This window comes from Salvia splendens, unplaced genomic scaffold, assembly GCF_004379255.2.
Source record: "Salvia splendens isolate huo1 unplaced genomic scaffold, SspV2 ctg815, whole genome shotgun sequence".
Classification (NCBI taxonomy): Eukaryota; Viridiplantae; Streptophyta; class Magnoliopsida; order Lamiales; family Lamiaceae; genus Salvia; species Salvia splendens.
This window is the reverse complement of record NW_024599493.1, coordinates 13,534-26,754: the sequence shown is the minus strand read 5'-3', so window position 1 is coordinate 26,754 and position 13,221 is coordinate 13,534. Positions and strand designations below refer to the sequence as shown.

The window sequence follows — 13,221 nt, the reverse complement described above, 5'->3', positions numbered from 1 at the left end:
CGTGATGACAAATCCAAAAAAATTGGCATTTCTTTTGCAGTAGTTTTGAGATGAGAGGGAAGATAGAGAGTCAAATTTATTTGGAATAAATTATGATCATTGATGTAATGATGAAGATGTTGAGAGACATATTCAAGAAGCAAGAAGCTAAAGCCAAGTTACCAGAATTCTCACAATTAAGTCGAAAAGAAAAGCTGAGAGGCATTATGTGCTTTTATAAATTAGTAGCTTCTCATATCATTCTTGCCATTACAAAAGCATTTCTGGAAGCACCAGAGCTGATTGGTTTACAACATCAATGGTGAGGGTGAGAGATGCTGCAAGAAGTATGAGTAAAGAATGGGACGGCATCCATTAGTCGCCCACTTACTTATCTGCCGGTGGCTGTGTTGTTTTTTACCATGTCAGCTGGCTGCAATAAATATTACCAGGAAACGAGGCTCTGTTAATCTTAGAAGAGTGACTCAACAGATTCTGGTGAGCGCAAAGTCGAGACACACTTTAACTGTCACGAACAACACCCCACAATGTGTTAAAACAAATGCAACTGTAACTTAAATTGTTTGTGGATAGAATGGGGTTTGTTTTGTGTCTTACCTTAGGTGCTTGTACTTTTCACGGATGGCGTTGAGCATGCCTCCTTTTGTGTTCAGCTGCAATTCTTGCAGTTCTAGAACTGTGCTTTTCAGCTCCGATGCCTTGTGCCTCGTGTAGTGCTCCAGTGTTGGGTTCTGCAAAAGGTGATTCTATTGGTTTTTGATAGATGAACTTGAAAATGAGAGGAATGAGAGAATTAAGTGCCATTAGAAAACGAACCCATGGATCGTCTGACTGATCAAGAGTCCATCTAGCTAGGAATATGGCAGAGGCAGCGGTTACGGATGGAAGGTATTTGAGGAAACTGTACTCGACCAGAGTTAGTTCTGCTAAGTAATTTGCCAGGAATTCCAGCTCAACAGAAGGAACCTGAGAAATGGGGAGCAGTTTAGTTAAACTGAACTACTGAAGTACTAAGTTCTTTCTTAAGAAAGTGCAACTGTGTCACTTTTTTAGAGTCTGTTCGTCTACCTTATAAGAAGCTTGTGCTGCTTGAATAAACCTCCTTCAATGAACAAGCAGAAAAAAATTTGAAGACAGTGAGCACAGCGAATCAAAACCAAGCTAAGATGATGCTGAGTTACAGTGGATACCTGAGGAACTTCTTCGTGGTGGGAACGGATAATTGGAATTTCAAGAGGTTCAGAACACGGCTTTCCATTTCCACCACCTGTCGTGTCACTCAAAGTCAATGCACATGTACAACAATTTAAATATATCGAGAATGAGAGATGAGTAGATTAGTAGATCTCATGGTACCTCTTCCTTTTTGTAGGTGTGTCGGTGATAAAGCAAAATTCTTCCACACGACGTGCACAAATTTCTTCGTACTTCCTACGGGGAATAATCAGCAGCATATAAATAGAAGAATAAGAACTTCTAGACATACAAAGTATGCCAAAACATGGAAACCAAATCTTTTGACTTCCTTCAATGAGGTGTCGACAAATTACTAGATTTGTTGTCTTGATATATAATTGAATGAAAATAATCTAATGACCCCCAGCACTTATAATATAAGTAATGCCTTGAAAGGAGAATGAATACAGTTGCACCAACAAAAGAAACCCATATAGTTAGCATGTCCTTGTTCTTAAAGTAAATATTCTATGATGAACAACTTACGATGCAATTAGCATGCATGTTACACCAAGAAAGTTGCAACTTTTGCTTCTCAATGTAATTCTCAGACAGGAATCTATCTAAAAGATTTACAGTGAGGTAGAGAGTATCAGGAACCAGCTCATATTCTTCCGAAACCTGAGAAAGAGGAGTGTACATGAAATGGCATGCAAGTGAAAAACGAAAAGAAGCAAGAAAAAAGATGACAAAAAGACTGAGATCTTTTCAAGATCAACGGCAGAACATTCTAGCAGTCACAAAGCAATGAAAAATGATAAAAAAACAGTTAAAAATGGCTTTGGAAATTACTTTGGTTTCCCTTCAGTATTTGTTTGAGGTGAGATCTCTGTTATGTGGGATTCGAGGTTCCTTTACCTTTGGCTAAGACTATAAAAAGGAGAGATGTATGCTGCCTGCTTGTGCTAGAACTTAATGTCACAAGGTATACTTGACTGTAATCGGAGAACGAAGTTCAAACTTCAAACAAAGACGAGGAAAAGGGCAACCACATGTTCATATTTCAGAAAAGTCCCATTGTGATATTCGTATTTTACCACTAGTATGAACAGGAAACTGCAAGTAGCAAATAACAATTAAGTTTGTTGGTCACAGTACGAGGCAAAGAAGGTGTAGATTTGATTGCAGCAGCAATGTATATTCTATGATTTAAAATAAATGCCTATCGTATCCTACATAAAATTTGTGCAGAATAATGACAAAGGAAAGATGGTGATAGCATAGATAAGTGCTCAAAGATACAAGAGTATGCAAACTACCTCCACAAGCCAATCAATCAAAATACCCCCGCATGCCCTTGGTGATGTCACGCTGCAACTTTTCCATGTAATCCGGTGGAAGGCTTTCGGTCGACCTGAGAGAAGTACAAGAGTAATTAATAATGGAATTAAGAAGTATTCCAATAAACCTGATTACGAGATAGGATTCTACTCCGTCCACATAATAAAGAAAGGATTATTAGCATTTAGTCAATCTGTGAGACCTAACAAACCTGTCTTGTAAACAAACTAGTATATATATCAGCTGCATAGGGGCTACACATCTGTGGGTCCCTGTGTCTTGAATCTATATCAATAACTCCCTTAGCTTCCAGCTCTCCTCTTTCATGCAAAGCTTGCCATCATCTGCATGGTCAGCCAGAAAATGTCTGATGTGGAGGCAAAAGTAGAGAGAAAAACATAGTATATGTTCATCAAGTGAATTTTAGACTACAACAGATTTCTAGAACCTCTATGCTGTTATATTTGCACCTTACAGTAAGTATTGAGCACCATAATGAGTACATAAATATTCCATAGGTATATATAACTAAACTACTTAAACAACTGCAGGTCTGCTGCTAACTTATCTCACTTTGGTTATAGCATTTTTTGTCATCTGTAATGTCTTGCTTCAATAATCTTTTGACAGTATTGATTATAAGTACCCACCTCATCAATAAAAAAGTCAAACTGTACTGGCTAGAATCCAAGCTATGTACGTGATTATGTAGTTTAAACAAATTTTACCTTGGCATGTCACTGGACTCTTGTTAAAAGTTCCCAAAAATATACACATTTTATATTTGTCATAAATTGCACTGCAGATTTAATTTACATTCGATAATGAAATTGAAAAGCTAGGTACAAATCTAACCTCTACCAGATGGACCCCATAGTGAAATTTTTTTAATGGAATCTATCTTCAGAGGACTCGAACCTGCTGCAAACTGACACTTCATTTGTAACTTTAGTTGGTTCCGTTGGCAAGTCTACAGCAGGACAAGTACCCTGGGATCCCTCCAGCTTAACTCATCCACTATGTTTTCGATTATAACTTCCAACACCTGGGAACCTTTAGCAAAACAAGCAGGCTCAACCTTTCCTTTCTTCTGTAAAGACCCTTTCCTGTCCTGCCTGATAGGCTGATCAAAGACAGTATTCCACAAATATTGATCAAATATGGAAGGAGAAAGTGACAAAGTGGTTAACGTTTTATTACAGTCACATGTCCACAAAATGGTGGTACCGTTCTCACCTGACCTTTCGCTGCATTGATGCAGTTTATGTACAACTTTTCGCAGTTGACATTGGTTACATCCTTAAGAACAGCCCTTTTCTTATTCGGGTGACAAGCAGCCGAACTCCCTACTGATTTGTCCGGTGCAGCTCTTTTCAAGCTTGCTCGTGAGACCCGTTTGTCATCATGTTTTGCTGAAGGATATAGTAGTGGCAATCCGCTCGATGAGCCTAAGAACTTTGCTCGGGCTCTTGTGACTCTTGCAGTAGGCTCCCCAAGGTTGGATGGCCTATTCTCGTCATTCATGAGTGCATGCTTCATTGAATTAAAGCTTGTGGAACCAAATTAGCATGCCTTCATGATTGCTGCAATGATCACAAAGGATGCAAGTTAAAACAAGCTAAATAACCTAGCCTAACGATGTAGAGCATATTTCAAATTCAAATATAAGCACAGTATAAGAATTCTCTTGCTCTTGCCTTTTTATTCTGAGTTTTTAATTGTGTTCAGTTTATGGAGAAATTACATTCACCATCCAAAACGCGTGCAGCAAATTACACTTTTTTTTATATATAATTGAGCTTAAAACAGTATGAAACAATTCATAGAACAAGAAAATCAACTAAACTTTGTAATCTCAAGTGCCACATTTTACATTGATTTGCAAAGTCAAACAAATCAATTTTTTTTACCAAAATTAAAGTCAATTCGAAAGCATAAAACGCAACAACAGCTATCAATTCCAAAAATGTTAGGGTTATATTCTGTTCAAATCACATATCAAATCTGTGATAAGAGAAATAATTCTATTTAAACTCCAATAGAATCTCATCCATTTCGACTTTTAATCCAGTCACATAATCTCCCCAAACTTTCGAAGGTAACTTCCTTATTTCGCTCACATTGCCTATTTTAGAAAACACAAAATGAGCTACAGAAAACAAAGCTCCACGAAGCGCTAGATGATACCAGAAATGCAAAACTGAAAATCGAGCCCCGAAGTCAGATCTAAGCAAAAATATTTCAGAATTTCAAATCAGACCTCAAAAAACGCTACTGGAACAGAAAAAAATGAGTAACAGCATTTACATTTAAAATCGAACAAAACTAATAAACACAACACTCATACAAGCATGAACATGTTCATAAACATCAAGCATTAGCACAAAAAAAAGTACTAAAAAATAACTTAAATAAACACAAAAAATGCCTAAATTCCATGAACGCCGATACAGAAACAAAAAAAAAGAGAGAGAGACGCACATAAAATTGGAGGACCGAGCTCACTACAGCAGCTGCGGAACTACGAGAGCAGCGTTAGCCTCTCGATTGGAGCAGATCGATCATCAAACGAAAAATGCGGTCGATACAGAAATGCAAAGGGTTGTTGAGCGAGTCAGTGTGGGTGAGAAAAGGAGAAGCATGTGTAGAGTGAAGTGATTATTTATACTGAGGAGCGTAGCGTGAGAGCGGGGCTAAGCCACAGTTCAAAACTACTCAAATTCCATGAATACATTTCTGCTACCTCCACACCTGATTTTGCTACCCCCACGACTTTCTTTTTTTTTTTCCATCCCTGAAAATCCTTAACAACAAAAACGGAATAAAAATTAAAAGAAGGAAATTAATAAGGAAACATTGAATAAATGGTAGGAACGTTTAGAAAAATATTAATTAAATGCGTGCACTATCACCTTTTCAATTTATGTAGGTTCTTCAATCATTTGGTAGGATTTAATTTTATTTGTGATGTTTGGAAATTACAGTTGGGAAAACTATTTACCATGTTATGTTTTGATTTAAGAATTTTGCCTAAATTTAATTATATTTGAAACATCAATGATGAAAATAATTGATTGGTTTACTAATCTAGCATCTTCTTCTTTTTTTTATCATTGATGTTGAACAATGTTAAATTTTTGGAGCAATGGAATTTTATGGTTATGCATATATCAAATTTCACGTGTAAATGAATTTTGAAAGTTTTAAACGGTTGAAAGTTAAAACGAATTAAATGATTATGTTAATGGTATCTATGGTTTATTTTGTATAATGAATGTTTAGATCTAAATGTATTGATCGTTTTTATAAATTTTGTAACTCTGGATACATGAAATATGGGGCTACTGAATAACTACTTGAATTTGTATAGTTGAGAACATATAAGTTTATTTTCGAAATTACTCGCAAGCATCTAATATGACACGAATCTCTAGGCATATTGCGTGGGTTGAACGCAGAAAAAAATATTAGTATGAGTTGTATTTTACAATTTTCTTTATAATTATTTTAAGTCCTTCAAAATTAATGATATGAACTTTACATAACAATTTAGTTTTGAATAAAGATAAATATCTTATAATAAAAACATAGTAGGACTATTATGCATTTTTAGTAAGGGTTAGAGCTCCTTTCTTTATGCTCAATTGAATCCACCAATATTTAAGAAAAAAACATCTTATCAATTAGTCTGTGTTTTCATTCTCATTTATATTGCTAAAAAAACAAGTTTATATATTTTGCATGACTTTTGCAACTTCGAAGAATAAATAGTTTGTTGATTTCACATTCGATATTAGTTTCATAGATTTGATCACTCCCTTGTACAGTTGTACATAAGAATTTTACATCCTAAATGTTGTGAAAGTATGCAAAAGTTCGATGATGACAACCATGCGAAAAAGAAAGAACACTAGAGTTTTACGTGGTTCGATCGTAAGATCTACGTCCACGGCCAAAGGCAATATGATTCAGTATATTGAGAAATATGCAGAGATTTACAATCACTCAAGAACTCTCTCCAAGAACTCAACACCTCTAATCTAATTCTAAACCAAGAACTAATCAAGTGATAGTTTGGAGACTCTTTTCTTGAATATCGAAGTAGCTGATTCACTATTTCAGATGCAGCCTTCGTCTGCTTTTTATCAGTCCCTTCATCCTCCAACGGCTCTCTTGAGATGTTAGTTATCAAATCAGTTATAACTGTTCCAACGGCCACTTCCCGTTTCTTGGTTTGCATCAACATGCCGAAGTGCTGCATGATGCCGAAGTGCTGCATGATGCCGAAGTGCTGTATGATGCCGAAGTGCTGTATGATGCCGAAGTGCTGCATGATGCCGAAGCTCAATGAAATGCTGAGCTCAATAAACCGCCGAGCTCAATAAACCACCGAGCTCACCGAGCTCAATAAAACACCGAGCTCACCGAGCTCAATAGAACACCGAGCTCACCGAGCTCAATAAAACGCCGTGCTCAATAATATGCCGAGCTCAATAATATCTTGAACGAGCTCAACCTCTAACAAATCTACAGCTGTTGAGAATGACATTGATTTTTAGCTTGCTGCATCCAACGGTGATTGTGAGATTATACTCCAACAAACTCCACCTTAATCTCAGAATCAACAATGAATCATAATCCTCTGACAAAACCTCAAACTCATCACTCCACAAGTCCCACCAGCCCCAAGCAGTATTTAAACTTCATGGCTGGCAACGGCTTTGTCAACATATCAGCCGCATTATGCTCAGTAGATATTTTTACCATCTTGACTTCGCCTCTCTGTATTTCATCCCTTATGAAGTGCATCCGCACATCTATGTGCTTACTTCTTTCGTGAAACACTTGGTGTTTGGCAAGGCATAAGGCGCTGCTGCTGTCACAGTTTATCTCCACTGTATCTTGCTTCTCCCCAAAATCTTCTAGGATTCCCTTCAGCCATATTGCTTCTTTCACAGCCTCTGTCATTGCCATGTACTCAGCTTCCGTAGTAGATAAAGCAACCACATGTTGTAATCCAGATTTCCAGCTTATAGCAGTGCCATTTAGGGTGAACACATATCCAGTTTGAGATCTCCTATTATCTCTATTTGATGCATAATCAGAATCGCAAAACCCCACCAGTGCTCCACCTTGATCCTTACAATCTGCCCTGTACAACAGACCATAATCTGAAGCACCCTTCAAGTATCTGAGCAACCACTTCAATGCTATCCAATGCTCTCTCCCATGGTCTGACATAAATCGGCTAGTAACACTTATAGCCTGAGCCAAATCTGGTCTTGTGCACAGCATTGAATACATTATGCTTTCCTATGATGTTTGCATAAGGTATCTTGCTCAGCTCTCTCCTCTCTGAGTCATTCTTTGGTTTCTGATCCATGCTCAACTTAAAGTGAGCAGCCAATGGTGTAGAGACAGGTTTGAAGTCATCAGCCTGAAATTTCTTCAAAACTCTCTGGATGTAATTCCTCTGCAACAACCTGAGCTCTCTCTTTGGCCTATCCCTCAGTATATCCATGCCAAGGATTCTCCTTGCATTTCCAAGATCCTTCATTTCAAACTTGGATTCCAGTTCAGCCTTGATTCTCTCAATCACTCCCAGATCTGCTCCTGCCACAAGCATATCATCAACATACAAAAGTAGGAAAGCAATTGGTACACCATTCCTTTCTCTGATGTAAACACAGCTATCATACTGTGATTTTCTGAAACCAATACTCATCATATGCTCATCAAACTTGAGATACCACTGCCTACTACTTTGCTTCAATCCATACAAACTTCTCTTGAGCAAACACACTTTGTCTTCATTCCCAGCCTCCATGAACCCCTCGGGTTGATGCATATATATTGTTTCTTCAAGTTCACCATGCAAGAAGGCTGTCTTGACATCGAGTTGGTGTAACTCCCAATCATACTTTGCAACAAGAGCAAGCAATATCCTGATGGAACTGTGTTTTACAACCGGAGAGAACACATCATTATAATCAATCCCCTCTTCTTGAGTGAATCCTCTAGCAACAAGCCGTGCCTTAAATCTGACACTCTCAACTTCACCAACTTCAATCTTCATCTTGAAGATCCATTTGCAGCTAATAAGCTTTTGGGTCCCTGGATTCTTCACCAAAATCCAAGTGTGGTTTTTGAGTAGTGACTGGATCTCTTCTCTCATAGCTGCAAGCCATTTCTCCTTTTCCTTACTCGACATAGCTTCAGCATAGGTGGATGGCTCTAAGCACTCCAATACCTCAGCAACACAGAGAGCAAAAAAACTCATCTCATAATCACTGAACCTAGCTGGCTTTCTGATCTCTCTTCTGTTTCTGTCCCTGGCTATAATATGTGATCTCTGATCATCATCAATCTGATCTCGTTGCTGGGGTTGCTGTGGACTTGAAGCTTTATGGGAGCTTGAAGCTCCACCTCCATTCTGATCATCTGGATCACTAGGTGGTGGCTGGCCATGCTGAACTTCTTGATCAATAGATACTCTTTCATCCATCTGATCCTCAGTCTTCAAGAATGGCATATGATGCTCATGGAAGACCACATCTCGGCTCACAATTATCTTCTTGTTCCCCTCTTCAGTGCACCACAACCTGTACCCTTTTACTCCATGTTGGTACCCAACCATCACACATTTCTGAGCCCTTGCATCAAGCTTTCCCTGCTTGCAGTGGGCATATGCCCTACAACCGAACACCTTGAACTGGTTGTACTCTCTATCTCCACCATACCATCTGACATCTGGGATTTCATTTCCTATAGCTGATGATGGAGAACTGTTAATTAGCACTGCAGCAGTACACACTGCCTCCCCCCAGAACATCTTTGGCAAGCCTGATGATAAAAGCATGCATCTGACTCTATCGAGGAGTGTTCGGTTCATTCTTTCAGCAACTCCGTTTTGTTGCGGATTAGCCGGGACTGTCCTATGCCTTTGTATCCCATTTGTTTTGCAGAAAGACTCAAAATCTTCAGATAAGAACTCCAGCCCGTTATCAGTCCTCAAGCACTTGAGAGTGGTGGATTTCTTCAACTTCATCTCTGTGCACCATTCTCTGAATTTGTCAAATGCTTGTGACTTCTGCTTTAGGATGTATATCCAGACCTTTCTGCTATAGTCATCTATTATCGACATGAAATACCTGCCTCCTCCCATAGAAGCAGGCTGAGCTGGACCCCATAAATCACAATGCGCATAGTCAAGAGGTAATTTTGAGGTGTGTTTACCAGCCTTGTATGGTAGCTTCTTGCTCTTCCCCAGAGCACAGTGTTCACATTCCTTGAACCTCTGATCACTTCCAGCCGGAATGACCCCTTTCTTGATCAGTTCTCTCATCCCACTTTCTCCAAGATGGCCGAGCCTCTTGTGCCACAGACCTATATCAGAGTCCTCTGCAAGATTCACTGAAGCAACAACAGTTTCTGCTACTAGATAGTATAAACTGTTTCTTCTCTCAGCAATCAGCAAGATTTTTCCATTAAGTGAGACATTCATGTAGCCTTTCTCAGAAGAAAACCTGAAACCTCTAGATTCAAGCATGCCAAGTGAAATTAAATTCCTCTTAATCTCAGGAATGTACCTGACTTGAGTAAGCAGTTTTGTTGATCCATCATGAGCTCTCAATCTGATATCTCCAATGCCTTTGATGTAGCACATCTGATCATTCCCCAACATTACTGACCCGGTTGCCTCAGAAAGGTTTTCAAACCAAGCTTTGTTGGAACAAATATGGAAGCTGCACCCGGAGTCCATTATCCAAGAACTCTCTATCCCACCACTCACACATTCATGATCTGGGGTGGATCTGTGTCTTCTGCAAGATCAGCCTGATTTTGGGTAGCCTTCTCTTCGTTTTGCTTCCTTTTCCACGAGTAGCAATCCCTTTTGAGATGCCCAGGTTTCTTGCAGTAATGACAGCTTCGCTTCTCCTCATTTTGCTTCTGATACTTAGGCTTTTGATTCTGATTGAATTTCTTTTTCTTGCCTTTGAAAACCTTTACATTCAAGGCTTGACTGCCACTTCCTTCATTTGTCTTCGAAGAGTTCTTTTCAAGCTCCTTTGATCGAAGAGCACACTGAACTTCTTCATATGTGATTCCAGATTCTGCATTCCGGCCCAAACAGCATTGCATCTTTAAGATGCTGGAATGCTTTGGGAAGAGCATTCAAGAGCAAGATGGCCTTGTCTTCATTCTTCATGGGGCCATCTACATTCTCCAAATCATCCAGATTCTTGCTGAAATCATCAATCTGCTCTGCGAAGGGTCGGTCTTCAAGAATCTTGTATGAAAAGAGGCGCTGCTTCATGTATAGGCGATTAGCAAGCGACTTGGTCATGTACAGCGCTTCGAGCTTCGTCCATACCCCATGCGCTGTGGTTTCCTTCGCAACCTCGCGCAACACCTTGTCCGTGAGATTGAGAATAATAGCGCTATGGGCTTTCTTGGCAATCTCAGCCTTCTTCCTCACGCTCTTCTCATCGAGATCTTCTTTTTCTTTCCCCTTCGGATCAATTGGCTCGATTGCTTCATCGAGCCCTTGCTGGATCAACAGAGCCTTCATCTTGATCTGCCACAGACCAAAGTCATTCTTCCCCGAGAATTTCTCCGCTTCGTACCTCGTCGTCGTCATCGATATCAACTCCGATTGCGCTTCCCACAGACGGCGCCACTTGTTGTGAAAGTATGCAAAAGTTCGATGATGACAACCATGCGAAAAAGAAAGAACACTAGAGTTTTACGTGGTTCGATCGTAAGATCTACGTCCACGGCCAAAGGCAATATGATTCAGTATATTGAGAAATATGCAGAGATTTACAATCACTCAAGAACTCTCTCCAAGAACTCAACACCTCTAATCTAATTCTAAACCAAGAACTAATCAAGTGATAGTTTGGAGACTCTTTTCTTGAATACCGAAGTAGCTGATTAACTATTTCAGATGCAGCCTTCGTCTGCTTTTTATCAGTCCCTTCATCCTCCAACGGCTCTCTTGAGATGTTAGTTATCAAATCAGTTATAACTGTTCCAACGGCCACTTCCCGTTTCTTGGTTTGCATCAACATGCCGAAGTGCTGCATGATGCCGAAGTGCTGCATGATGCCGAAGTGCTGTATGATGCCGAAGTGCTGTATGATGCCGAAGTGCTGCATGATGCCGAAGTGCTGCATGATGCCGAAGCTCAATGAAATGCTGAGCTCAATAAACCGCCGAGCTCAATAAACCACCGAGCTCACCGAGCTCAATAAACACCGAGCTCACCGAGCTCAATAGAACACCGAGCTCACCGAGCTCAATAAAACGCCGTGCTCAATAATATGCCGAGCTCAATAATATCTTGAACGAGCTCAACCTCTAACAAATCTACAGCTGTTGAGAATGACATTGATTTTTAGCTTGCTGCATCCAACGGTGATTGTGAGATTATACTCCAACACTAAAAGATTGAGGTTAATTTTCCAGAATATATTTATTGGCCTTGAAAGACAGCCGTGATTTCAATTTTGCATTTTCACAAATATAGCATATGTGTAAATTCATTCAAATCCCTACGTTTTGTATTGCTTAAGAAAATCAATGTAGTTATAATGAATATAAGAGGAGACCAATTCAAACTTTTTTCTTCGTTTGTAGTATATGAATGTATTTAGATATAGTTTCATTTGTAAACTAGTTTGGTTATTGTGAAATTTATTAGACTCTTTACTATATATATATATATATATATTCAAATTCATGACATTATGTGTATTTTGTATTTTTAAAAAACATAAATAAATCAAAATTTTAGTTTATATAGTAGGAGTATGTAACAATGTATGATTTATTCAATTTTATGGTTGTGATATAGGCAGAACTAATTATTAATGTCAAACCGTCAAACTGAAATATAGTTCATTATTAGACAATATATAGTCTATTTTAAGATCATTTTAGTTCAATTTTTCTGTAATGAAATAAAATGATCAAATAATGAAGTTTGTATAAAATGAAGTAAAACAATCTTAAATGAAGTGATATATCATTTATTTGATTTATTTTATCCACTAAATTACAAAATATGGATAACTGGGATTTGATCTCGCATCTAGGGGTGGGCAAAAAAACCGGAAACTGAATATCCGAACCGAACCAAACCGAAATTTTGAAATTCGGTTCGGTTTTTTTCGGTTCGGTTCGGTTTAAAAAATAAAAAAATTCGGTTTTTTCGGTTCGGTTCGGGCGAAGAAAAAAACGGAAAAACCGAAAAACCGAATTATATATATTCTATTAATTTAATATATTATATTATATATAATATATATATTCTTTTAATATATTCTACTATATAATATATATTATATGCATTATTATTTTTATATTATATATAAATATTCTATTAGTATATATAAAATAAAATAAAATACACATATATAAATATATATTTATATTATATTTATTTTTTCAGTTTTTTCGGTTTTTTCGGGTTTTTCGGTTTTGTTCGGGTTTTTCGGATTTTTAAGTTCGGTTTTCGATTTTTTCGGTTTTTCAGTTTTTCGGGTTCGGTTCGGTTTGGATTTTGAACTAAATTCGGTTTTTCGGTTTTGGTTCGGTTTTGGCAAAAAACCGAACCGAAACCCGAATGCACACCCCTACTCGCATCACATTAGGCTAGGCCTTAATCGCCATTCAAATTTAAATTTTATTTCATCACCA

General features: G+C 38.2%; 1 pseudogene; it reads right to left on the bottom strand.

Moving 5' to 3' along the window:
• Positions 1-347: 347 nt before the first annotated feature.
• LOC121791454 lies at positions 348-5,176 on the bottom strand (annotated as a pseudogene).
• Between the last annotated feature and the right edge of the window lie 8,045 nt (positions 5,177-13,221).